The sequence below is a fragment of the Mauremys mutica genome, chromosome 2, assembly GCF_020497125.1.
Source record: "Mauremys mutica isolate MM-2020 ecotype Southern chromosome 2, ASM2049712v1, whole genome shotgun sequence".
Lineage (NCBI taxonomy): Eukaryota > Metazoa > Chordata > Testudines > Geoemydidae > Mauremys > Mauremys mutica.
In genome coordinates this window covers 172,358,033-172,371,684 of record NC_059073.1, presented here as the reverse complement: position 1 = coordinate 172,371,684, position 13,652 = coordinate 172,358,033, and positions in this window count along the sequence as shown.

The following is a 13,652-nucleotide window of genomic DNA, read 5'->3' as shown; positions in this document are numbered from 1 at the left end:
GACTCCCAGCCAACAGAACCAACCTAGCACCCCCTTCTTGATCTACTCTACCACTAAATGTCCTGATCACAGCACATCATGGAGTAGGTTCAATAACTTTCTCCAGTACAGTTTAGGAATAAGGAGCATGTCCCTGTCTGGGTATCTTGGGCAATTGTTGCCAGGATGCCCCTTGAGTTCAAAGTGGGATACTGTGAAACTAGGCCAGGTTCAGCCATTTACCCATTCACCCTAGCCAGCCAGCCGTACAGCTGATTGAACATTGCATCATCCCGCTGGCTTTGAATAAAGTCAGGCCTACTAGCTATAGTCTGAGTATTGACCCCGGGGGGAGGGGGAGCTCTCCAAGGGGTCCCTTGTACAGACACCCCAGTAGGGTCCATTATTACATTGCACAGTGTCGTTCCTAGTTCCAAGAGCCTCCCTCCTGGCATGGTGACATTCCCTTTGAAGAGTTCAGGATCAGAGAAGGGAAAGATCTCCACTGGCAAGTTTTGCCCCTGGTGTGGGTGCTCAGCTTTTGGACTGTCTCAGCTGCTTCCCTTATGAAACTGGCTGCTAGGCTAAAGATCTAGGCATAGCTACAGTCATTTTTGTATTCCAGCCTCATGTGGACATGAGTTGCAGGGTAGGGCCAGAAATCTGGTGGAACGTTGCCCACCCTCTTAAAATCCCAGCCACCACTGGACTCACTATCCAAAAGGGGGCACGTTTCAGGCCCTGGTCTCTGGGCACAATTCACTATTCAAAACACACACAAATTCCAGATTAACACAAAGCCAAGCACTTCCATTGATCCAAGCAGCCTTTCCCCTTCAACCTGGAAAGAATACATGTCCTTTTCTTCAATCCCCCACTGAGTCACGTGAGAGGCAGGCAGCCCTTGACCTCTTCCTGACTGTTTCACTCTATCAAACACTGGTTCTTTCCATATCTACTGAGAGCCCACCAGCTGATAAGAGGTTTATAAGTTGGCTAAAACTTGGAGGGTTCTCACAAAGACAGAAAAAAGACATATCCCTGGCACCACAGCTATCCCCCTACCAAATTTCAAGTCCCTGTTCCAAAGCATGGAGGCACTACAGCCTCTCAGTACAATGGTTGTAAGAATTTTTAACAGTAATTTTTTAACATTGGCAAAACAGCATTTTTTTTAACCTTGTGATCTGAAGTGTCTGTACTGTGTTTTTTGTTAATAAAAGAATTCAAGAGGCAAACATCTCGTATGAAAAATTTCAGCCAGAACAATTGAAGTTTGGCAAAGTTATCAAAAATTAAAAAGTAGTTCTTTAATGGAAAGAATTAGGTAACCTTAACTATAAGAGTAACTACCAGACCCACCTATAACATAATTAATTATAATTAATAACTTCGTATTGCGTGGGTCATGATGTTCATGTACAAAGGACTCATGGTAAAAACAAAGCCTGAAACCAGCGGCTTTTCACCCAATTTTGGATTCTTTTACAAATATTTAAATATTAAAATTCAGCTTAGCACCTTTACTAAAGATACATAGAATAGCCAAACATTCTCAAACTCGGGCACAGACATTTTCCCCCTTACCAGAGACAAAAGCCCACAAACAGACAAACAATGCAAAGAGAAAGAGAAAGATAAGCATCTGATTAATCTTGTCATGTAGCATATGCAACATATTTATGGAAGTTTATTTATGTATTTAAAAAATTATTTTTGCAAAGTTGTGCATAAAGAATGATTTTTGTTGATGGTCACTAGCAAGACTTTAGATGTTTTTTATTCAGGTGGACCTTGAAAGAAAGATATAATAAAATACAGACAAATGGTTTACTCCCTGGTTCAAGTATAAGTAGTCTAATGTATCCTTTCTCACATCATAGGACTAGTATTGGACAAAGCTGTTTCAAATGCCATTGGTCCATCAACCTACTGGCAAAAATAAAAATGTAACATGAAAGCATTTGATGCTATGGAGCTTCATATTTATTTTGATTCTGGAAACTTTTGTATGGAAAACTTAATGCTAAGAATGTACACTGAGTTCTGTTCAGTCTTATTTTTGTACTTTGAAATATTTCCTATGTACTAGGTGCATAATCCGATGAGCATTTTGCTTATATGTTGTTGTATATGATGCACCTGGCCCCAGTGGTGGCAGATGACAGAAGAAGAAGCAATGGTCTCAAGTTGCAGTGGGGGAAGTCTAGGCTGGATATTAGGAAACACTATTTAACTAGGAGGGTGGTGAAGTACTGGAATGGGTTACCTAGGGAGGTGGTGGAATCTCCATCCTTTGAGGTTTTTAAGGCCCGGCTGGGATGATTTAGTTAGTGTTGGTCCTGCTTTGAGCAGGATACTGCACTAGATGACCTCCTGAGGTCTCTTCCAACCCTAATATTCTGTAATCATAGAATCATAATATTCCTCCTCTGAGGTCTATGTTTAGACTGAAAAGAGCATAATCTACAAAATGAAATACTAAGTTTCTTATGACAGGTGTTATATTTTTGCAACTCCTGCTGGAAAAATACTTAAACTTAATTCACAGTAATTTTACTGGATCTCAAATCAAATGTGCTGACAATTTTTCTCTCAAATATTTAAATAGGAAAGAGACAAAGAGAGCAAGAGAGATGTCAACCTATATTGCCGAAGATTCTGTATGCTTGCTAATGGCCCAATAAAACACTAAACACATACTGGTCATGCTGGCACAAGCAGAGTAACTGAAAGCATCTCATAATAATGACACTTTGTAGTTTAAATGAAATGGTATCTACAATAATGAGAGTGCAAGTTTTTCCTTTTGAATGTTATAATTAGTTGTGAAAAGAGAATTTTATTATTAGTATCTACAATAATGAGAGTGCAAGTTTTTCCTTTTGAATGTTATAATTAGTTGTGAAAAGAGAAGCCTCAGGGCTTCTATTATCTTGTTCAGTATCTGTTGCAGGGTGCTAAGAACAGGTACAGTATTTTGTAATCAATATGTCAGTGTTAATCTCCATATCATGTAGCTTTGTATGTGTCTCAGACACTTGAAATAAGCTCTTGAAAGTGGAGCCAACACTGTATTATCAGGATTGCTCAGTAAGACATGGAAAATTTATATTTAAAAATATAGCTTGCATTGCTGTCTTTGTTTGTTGATTATTATTTGCAGCAGCAGTTGCATGTGTTTCCATTTTTATATAAATTGAATTATTTAGGGTTACATAAAATGTCTGATTTTCCAGAATCATAGAATTGTAGAAAATTAGGGTTGGAAGAGACCTCAGGAGGTCATCTAGTCCAACCCCCAAAATTATAATGATAAAGTAATAAAATGCTTAGAAATACAGTGGTGACTTCTTATAGAGAAATCATTTTCTCACAGAACAACTTGTAAATGATGAGGCATTATTAGAGGTGCCAAAGCATGCCTCTCCACTTTCTGTCTCCAGTCTTCGATTAGCCCTTCCTTGAATCTTCTGAGGTTCCAGGTGGTAGCTTTTTTTCAGGCTGTCTGCTTGAGCCACTGCCCAAACCCCTATCCAAGATATCCTTTGAAGACCTATTTAAGATATATGTCCCCCATTACCATAGTATCTGAGCACCTCATCATTGTTAATTTATTTATCCTAACAACATGCCTGTGCGATAGCAAAGTACTATGATCCCCATTAATGGCTATTAGCCAGGATGGGTAAGGAATGGTGTCCCTAGCCTCTCCGTGTCAGAGGGCGGAGACGGATGGCAGGAGAGAGATCACTTGATCATTACCTGTAAGGTTCACTCCCTCTGGGGCACCTGGCATTGGCCACTGTTGGCAGACAGGATACTGGACTGGATGGACCCTTGGTCTGACCCAGTATGGCCATTCTTATGTTCTTAGCCTCCATTTTGGAAGGCAGGGTGTGGCCCTGCAGGGAGCTGCAGACTACAGTCAGCACCAGGCTATACTTGCTGTTATGTTAGAGCCATGTGATGTTTAAATAAAAATAATATAAACATTAAATACTGTGTGACAGAGTGACAATATCCTGTAATACCCTGGATAAACCTTATGGAATAAGATATTCTTTATTGAATTAAGTTTAACCTTATTGAATTAGGGATAATATCTATGCTGTATATTGTATGTGTTATTGTGGCATTGCATGTACCTTTTCAGGTAGGGAGGGGGATGCTAATGTAATTGCTGGTATCAGCACTTTGAAAACTACTCTGGTGAGATCAACATATACTAGTTCAACTGGATTCTTCAGGGACGAGTAGACAAAGAAAGGGTTTTTGAATAAATAGACTGGTTTTAACCTCAGGATCAGCAAATGGACAGGACCCCAGTCCACAGAAGGCCTCAATCCCAATCCAAATTGGAAAGCCACATATGACTAGGTGCTTGTTCTGAGCTGAAGTTGTAATAAAATTGTAACCACAAGTACTCTCCTTGGGTGGGGGTTTCAAGAATTACTTATGCCAGAATCCATGTTAGAATTGGTCAGATCTCTGGTAAGCTTAATAGCATATGTGTAGGTTCTTTTATATGTTTTCTCTAAAGTTTTTACCTTGAGACTAGAATAGGCTTGCATAGAAAGAGCCGTATGGTACTTATAACTGTAACAATTACACCTGTTAACTGTCTCTGAGGAGAAAGCAAGCAGGTGTCCTTGAGCAACCTGTCCATGGTGGGAATAATACAGTGAAGGCAGGAACTGTGGAACCTGGAGATACCCTGGTCAGAAGGGAAAGAGATGTGTGTCTCCACTCAAGAGAGGTGATGCTCAGAGGACCCAGAATCCTGAGACTAGGTGGCCTTGCTGAACCACTGAGGAAAAACTTAAGTACAATTGTCCTGGACTATGACAAATACAAGCTTTTGAAGCTTTAATAAGGACAACACCACACAGGGGAATGGATTTTGCTAACTGAGTGATGTGTGTTGTGTCAGAAAAGAAAACCTTTAACAAAAGAAAGGCAACTCTATTGAAGTCCAAGATCTTTTTGAAACTCTTCAGCCAGTTCAGGACTGCAGCCCTTGAGATTAGTGAACCCTCTGCTGGAGATCCTGTTCTTCATGAAATTAGCTATTACTTTGTCAATGATCCTGTTCTTTATTAACTAATAAAAAGGAAAATCTGAAAGGTGAAGAAAAAGAGAAAACAAAGACAAAATAAAACTTATGAATGAAAAACAAAAGCTGAAAAAAAATGAAAATTAAAAATCTGAAAATGAGAACAAAAACATAATTAAAATGGAATATTTTGAGATTTTTTTAAACAAGCATAAGTTACTTCTAGGAATAACAAGCGCTTCATGAAAATGCTCCTTCACAAAAGCAAAGCTCTACAGCTAGATGGGGCCAATTCTTTGTGAAATTTCCCATAGCTGTCTTGGAGATCTTTTTAAATCTAAAAATCTGAAAAATAAATACAAATTTTGTAATAAATAAAAAACATTGTTTTCTGTTCCAGATAAGGTTAGGTACACATAACTCATCCAACACAGAACCACACAAGCAAGGAGATGAAAAGTTATAGTAGCTAACAGTACATACCCTCTATTCCTTTACCAGCTCTCTGGGCTGCGGTCTTCTACCAGGACCTCCTCTGGACCTGGAAACTGTTCTCAGCAACCAGGTCCGTGGCAGCCACCGTGGGTGCTGATCTCCTTGCGGAGCCTCTGCTACACAACCCCCAGCTCCATGTGCAGGTGGCAGAGTCCCCCGCGGTGTGCCAGAGGTTGGTCCTGGCAGAAGTCACCAGAGTCAAAGCCCCCCTGACTACAACCGGGGAGACTGGCTTGATCCCTTGACGCTCACTCAGTGCATGGGGCTCTCCAGGCCTCGTATTCCCCATTGTGTACTTCAGGAGGTGCCCACCTCGACCAGATCCTGCGAGAGGGCACGCCCCGCCCACCCTCCACCCCGGGCCCTCCAGACCTTGTCATCGAGGCCCTGCCCAGTGGACCCAACCGCCCCCCCTGCCCCTTCACTGTGAGCCGTCTGCACGACTTGCAGCCAGTTAGTTTCCAGACTGTGCCAAGGAAACATCTATACACACTCGTGCTCCACACCCTTCTCTTCCCCACCCTCACGTCCCGCCCCAACACAAAGCAGCAAGACCTCCTGCCACCTCTAGAGGGTGAGGAGCGCTGGTGGGCCAGTCTATATTCTACCCTGGTCCCGAGGCCCGCCGGAGACATCAGCTGGCGGTTCCTTCACAGGGCCATGAGCACGGGTGTGTACTTGGCGTGGTTCACCCCCGTTCCGGATACCTGCCCCTTCTGCAGCATGAGGGAGACCCTGGTGCATGTTTACTTGGAGTGTGCCAGGTTACAGCCCCTATTCCAGTTCCCCTTAAATATCCTGTTACGTTTTTGGTTGCATTTTTCCCCTCACCTCCTTGTCTATGCACTCCACATCCATGGCCCCACAAAGTCACGGGACCTCCTGGTCAACCTCCTCCTAGTCCTGGCCAAAATGACTATCTATAAAACCAGGGAGAGGAGGTTGGCCGATGGGGTCTCCTGTGACTGTGGGGCCTATTTCTAATCCTCCATCTGCTCACATATCTGGGCAGAGTTCCTCTGGGCAGCACCTGCTGGCTCCCTTGATGCCTTTCAGGACCAGTGGGCGCTGTCCGGGGTTCTCTGCTCGGTGTCCCCGTCAGGTTCCCTTCGTTTGACCCTTTGACCTCACTCCCATCCCTGTTATCTCTTTAGTTGTCCCCCGGAATCATTTGGTTTCCAGGCCCTGTGGATACTCCCCTTAGGCTGGGCGGGGTAGATCATTTAGCAGTGGGTGGGCTTCCCCGTGCCCACTTCCTTGATCCCAATAGGATTCCTTTACCAGAGACACAGATCTCACTGTAGCAAGGTGGACCCCTGCTCCTGCCCTGAAGGGGTTAAAAACAGCCCTGGGAAGGGAATGTGGCTGTAGAAAGCAGCTTTTAAGCTGGGCTGATTGGGAAGTGGCTGCAGCTGGGCCACACCCCAATCAGGCCCAGCTGGCCCCTATAAGAGGCTATGAGCCAGAAGCCCAAGGAGACAGTCTCTCTCTGGCTGTAGAGAGAGATGGGCCTGGCTGCAGGGAGCTGGACTGGGTATCTGAGTGGAGCAGGGCTATTGAAAGGCTGGGGAGCTCCAGCCTGGAAAGCCCCAGGCTGCGGCCTAGCAGAGGCCAACAGGTACTGGGGGTTGCAGAGGGATAGCTCAGTGGTTTGAGCATTGGCCTGCTAAACCCAGGGTTGTGTGTTCAATCCTTGAGGAGGCCACTTAGGGATCTGGGGCAAAAATCAGTACTTGGTCCTGCTAGTGAAGGCAGGGGGCTGGACTCGATGACCTTTCAAGGTCCCTTCCAGTTCTAGGAGATTGGTATATCTCCAATTATTACCTTTTTAGGCCAAGGCAGCAGGTCCAAACCCTCCTTGCCAGTGATGAATAGGCTGATACTGCAGTCTGCCCCAGGACGTGGGGCTAGACAATGACTGGCAGTAGCCATATACTGAGGCAAGGTGGGGATAGAGGGTGGGGGTTCCCTGGGGAGGGGAGACCCTGAGCGAAAGGGGTTACTGCCAGGGGCAGCACCTCATGTAAAAGCGCACCGGGTCCAGGGAGGGACACGGGGGCCAGAAGACAGGCGGATCACCAGCCTGCAGAGGGTGCTCTGGACACTGGAACGAGCTAATTCCCGGAGTCACCAGCAGGAGGCGCCAGGTTGTGAGTGGCCTGTTTACACTCACCACTCAAACAACCACTATGCATCAACACTACTGCAATAGAGGTGCCAGCTTTCAACAATGAATTTGATTTTCCAGATCTGTGCAAGTAGGATAGTAGGGGAGAAGTCTGGTCTATTTGTGATGGTAGTGGGGAGATGGTAGGCTTGGGAAGTTACTACAGATGAGCAAATCACCTTGAAAAACATAAGGCACTACTTCCAAATATGCACCCATTTCTAGAACTGAATTTGAGCCATACAATTTTTAAGGCTCTAAAATACATAGGTACATTTTTTCTACTGCCTGTTTGTATCTGGGCTGGGACTAAAAAAAGTGAAATTCCACAAGTAATACTCTTCTTGAAAGTCTTCCAGTCTCATTTTGAAAACCCAAAATATTTGGATAATGCAAGGGAAGCTGCAGGTAAATATCAAAACTTTGGAGCTCTTATTTCATCTAACAGCTATCTCCAAATGATTTGAAGTTCAATTATCACCTGTAATATCTTAAACAAACCCAAATTTAGACTTTGCAAAGGCAAGAGCAGTAAGGAACAAGTACAAACATAAAATGATACATTTCTATCAGACAATCTGTGTTTTCATAAGCCTATTTGACAATTTGAAAAAAAAGAAGTCTGAATGTTGGGATTTAGTTTTGTAAGAGTCCCCTTACATAATTACTATGGGTTTATATTAGAAAGAAAATGTTTTAAGCTTACTCAAGGTCTGATATCAAAAGCTACACATTAAATGTGATAGTAAATATGGAAAACATGTCCAGGCTCGGGAAAGCCCCTTTATGAAATGACTCTTCACACATTTGAAGATGGAATGTGCATGAGATATTTTTCACAGAGATAAAAGTTAATAACTAGCAGTGTGGTAAAACATGTTCATATTAATGTTATGTGAACATCTTAGCATGCTTTAAAATGGAATAATTCTGGAACCAATTTGTACAAGTACAGTTTTGTACAAAAAATTCTTGTAATTGAAAAGACAGTCAAGCATTTTTATAAACTCATTAAATTTGGTATAACAACTCTTACCACTGGTTTTCTGTGTTCCTGTTTGCTTAATGAACACAGTCAAATATTGTACTTAGGGCTTCATATTTTGTTCATTGTCACTTCCCTGTCTTTCTCCTGCTATGTGCTCTTCTCATTTAATTCATATTTTAACATTTAACACTTAAACTCATGACCTTGCACTTGCCCAAAGTGAAGTGTCCAGTCATGTTTCTAATCTACCTATGTCTAGGTCTGACCTGAGGGGACACCAATTGCCCGTGATACCAAAAAGAAGGGGCTGCCATTTTAGTTATATTGAATTTATCAGAGCACGGAATTCTGGCTTGACTGGGGAGCTGTTTCACTAAATGGTCATCTTTGTCTCTAGTCTACTTGGATGTGATCATTTTCTTTTCTTGGATGTGATCATTTATATTATTACTAGATGATCAAATTTAACTTAATCACCAAATCTGAATTCTGTCTTTACTGGTCATATGCATGTATAAAGCAGCTGTCAGGCTAGATCCTCAGCAGTTATAAATCAGTGTCACTCCATTGATTTGCACCATCTAAACATCTGTCCCATTATCTTCAATATCCATACTTATGATTCCATAAGAACAGCCATACTGGGTCAGACCAAAGGTCCGTCTAGCCCAGTGGCTTGTCTTCCAACAGTGGCCAATGCCAGGTACCCCAGAGGGAATGAACAGAACTGGCAATCACCAAGTGATCCATCCCCAGCCTCTGACAAACAGAGGCCAGAAACATCATCCCTACTCATCCTGGCTAATAGCCATTGATGGACCTATCCTCCATGAATTTATCTGGTTCTTTTTTGAACCCTGTTATAGTTGTGGCCTTCACAACATAGAATCATAGAAGATTAGGGTTGGAAGAGACATCAGGAGATCATCTAGTCCAACCCTCTACTGAAAGCAGGACCAATCCCCAACTAAAACATCCACTGGCAAAGAGTTCCACAGGTTGACTTTGGTTGTGTGAAGAAGTGATTAATTGTATTTGTTTTTAAACCTGCTGACTATTAATTGAGTGACCCCTAGTTCTTGTTTATGAGAAAGTGAATGAAACTTCCTTATTTACTTTCTCCACACAAGTCATGATTTTATAGAACTCTATCATATCCCCCCTTAGTCATCTTCCAAACTGAAGAATCCTCATCTTATTAATCTCTCCTCATATGGAAGCCATTCCATACCCCTAATAATTTGTGTTGCCCTTTTCTGAAACTTTTCTAATTCCAATATATCTATTTTGAGATGGGGCAACCACATCTGCACTCAGTATTCAAGTTGTGGGCATACCAGGGATTTATATAGAGGCAATATAATATTTTCTGTTTTATTATCTATCCCTTTCTTAATGATCTCCAACATTCTGTTCACTTTTTTGACTGCTGCTGCACATTGAGTGGATGTTTTCAGAGAGCTATCCACAATGACTCCAAGATCTCTTTCTTGAGTGGTACAGCTAAATTAGACCCCATCATTTTATATATACAGTTGGGATTATGTCTTCCAATGTGCATTACTTTGCATTTATCAACATTGAATTTCATCTGCCATTTTGTTGCCCAGTCACCCAGTTTTGTGAGATCTCTTTGTAGCTCTTCACAGTCTGCTTTAGACTTAACTATCTTTAGTAGTTTTGTATTATCTGCAAATTTTGCCACCTCACTGTTTACCCCTTTTCTCAGATCATTTATGAATATGTTGAATAGGATTGGTCCCAGAAAAGACCCCTGCAGGGCACCACTATTTACCTCTCTCCATTCTGAAAACTGACCATTTATACCTACTATTTGTTTCCTCTATTTTAATCAGTTACCAATCCATGAAATCACCTTCCCTCTTATTCTGTGGCAGTTTACTTTGTGTAAGAACCTTTGATGAGGGACCTTGTCAAAGACTTTCTGAAAATCTAAGTAAACTATATCCACTAGATTCCCCTTGTCCACATGCTTATTGGCCCCCATTTGGAATTCTAGTAGATTGATGAGTCATGATTTCCCTTTATAAAAAACATGTTGATTCTTCCCCAACAAATTATGTTCATCTATGTGTTTGACAATTTTGTTCTTTGCTATGGTTTCAACCAGTTTGTGCAGTATTGAAGTAAGACTTATTGGCCTGTAATTGTTGGGATCACCTCTGGAGCCATTTTTAAAAATTGGCATCACATTAGCTATCCTCCTGTCATTTGGTACAGAAGCTAATTTAAATGATAGGTTACAAACCAGTTAGTAGTTCTGCAATTTCACACTTGAGTTCCTTCAGAACTCTTGGGTGAATACCTTCTGGTCCTGTTGACTTGCTACTGTTTAATTTATCAATTTCTTCGAAAACCTCATCTAATGACACCTCAATCTGGGACAGTTCCTCAGATTTGTCACCAGAAAAGAATGACTCAGGTTTGGGAATCTCCCTCACATCCTTAGCCATGAAGACCAATTCAAATAATTAATTTAGTTTCTCCACAATGGCCTTACTGTCCTTGAGTGCTCCTTTAGCATCTCGATTGTCCAGTGGTCCCCACTGGTTGTTTAGCAGGCTTCCTGCTTTCGATGTACTTAAACATTTTTTTGCTATTTCTTTTTGAGTCTTTGGCTAGCTGTTCTTCAAATTCTTGTTTGGCCTTTCTAATTATATTTTTATACTTCACTTACCAGAGTTTACGCTCCTTTCTATTTTCCTCACTAGGATTTAACTTCCACTTTTTAAAGGATGCCTTTTTGCCTCTCACTGCTTCTTTTGCTTTGTTGTTTAGCCATGGTAACACTGTTTTGGTTCTCTTACTATTTTTTTTTTAAATTTGGGGTATACATTTACTTTAAGCCTCTATTATGGTGTCTTTAAAAAGTTTCCATGCAGGTTGCAGGGATTTCACTTTTGGCACTGTACCTTTTAATTTCTGTTTAATTAACCTCCTCATTTTTGTGGAATGCAAAACAAAACTATTTCAGAGTTTAATTACCCTTATAGTTAGAAAGTTTTTTCCTACTATCTAGCCCAGATCTCCCTTGCTGAAGATTAAGGCCATTACTTCTTCTCCTACCTTCAGTGTACATGGAGAACAATTGATCTCTGTCCTCTGCATAACGAACATTATTGTATTTGAAGACTGTCATCAGGTCCCTTCTCAGTCTTCTTTTCTCAAGATAAAACACGCACATTTTTTTTTAACTTTTCCTCATAAGTCAGTTTTTTTAAAACGTTCATCATTTTGTTGCTGTTCTCTGTACTCTTTCCAGTTAAGCCACATCTCTCCTGAAGCATGTCACCAAGAATCCAGCTGAGGTTCTCATCAGTGTCAAGCAAAGTTGTCTTCCAAGTCTTACATGCAAAACTCTAATTAATGCATCCCAGAATATTAGCCTTTCAAAATTGCATCACATTGTTGACTAATATTCAATTTGAGATCCACTATAACCTCCAGGTCCTTGTCAGGAATGCTACAACTTAAACAGTTATTCCCCATTTTGTAGTTGTGAATTTGAATTTTCATTCCTAAGTAAAGTACATTGTATTTATCTTTATTGAAGTTCATCTTATTTAATTTAGTCCAATTCTCCAATTTGACAAGATCATTTTGAATTCTAATCTTGTCCTTCAAAGTGCTTGCAACCCCTCCTACCTTGGTGTCATCTGCAAATTTATTAAGCATACTCTCCATTCCATTATCCAAGTCATTAATGAATAGTGAATAGTAACTGGACCCAGGACTGAGCCCTATGGGACCCTACTTGGTATGACCTCCTAGTTTGACAGTGAACCATTGATAACTATACTATATGCGCCCACCTTATAATACTTTAACCTAGACTTCATTTCTCTAGTTTGCTTATGAGAATGTCATGTGCGACTGTTTCAGAAGCCTTACTAAAATCAAGATATATCACATCTACTGCTACATCCTATCCACTAGGCCAATAATCCTATCAAAGAAGAAAATTAGGTTGGTTTGGTATCCTTTGTTTTTTAAAAATCTATGGTGGCTATTGTTTATGTCTATGATCCCATAGGTCGGTAGTTCTCAAACTTTAGCAACCCGAGAACTCCCATTTTGATATAAAAATTTTTGCAGACCCCCAAACAGATTCTAATTTTCTTTGGGTGTGCTCAACCCCTGCTCAGCCCCAGACCTCACCTCCACTCCACCCCTTCCCCCAAAGCCCCACCCCATTTCTTTTCACCCCTGCTCCACCTCTGCCCCTCCTCTTCCCCACCTCTTTCCACCCCCTCCCGCAAATGCACGCCATCCCTGTTATCCTCCTCCCTCCCAGTGCCTCCTGCATGCCACCGAACAGCTGTTCAACAGTGCGCAGGAGGCATTGGGAGGGAGGAGGAGGAGTTGATCTGCGGGGCCAGAGGCCCCGGACCTGACTCATGAAACCTGGGAGTATCCTTGCAGACCCCCAGTGGTCCGCAGAGACCAGTTTGAAAACCACTGTTCTAGATGTTTACAAATTGTTTAATATTTTGTTCCAGTATCTTTCCAGATATCAAAGTTAGGCTGACTGGCCTATAATTCCTTGGGTCCTATTTGTTCCCCTTTTTAAAGATAGGTACTCTGTTTTCCCTTTTATAGTTCTCTGGGGCCTCAGCTGTCCTGCATGAGTTCTCTAAGAAAATTGCTAATGGTTCCAGGATTGCTCCAGCAAGTTCCCTATGTACCCTAGGATGAACTTTATCAGACCCCAATGATTTAAATACATCTAACTCATCTGAATGTTCTTTCCTATTTTGGCTTGTGTTCTTTCCCCCTTGTTGTTAATATTAATTGTGATGAGCATCTGGTCACCATTGTGGAAGAAGGGAAAGAAGGAGAGGGTTTAAGTGCAGCCATTTAAGTGTCAGAGACTGAGCAACTGTTGAGCTAAGTCTTAGCCTAATATTGCGACACCTGTAGAAGCAGGGCTCATGTCAGAAGCGAGT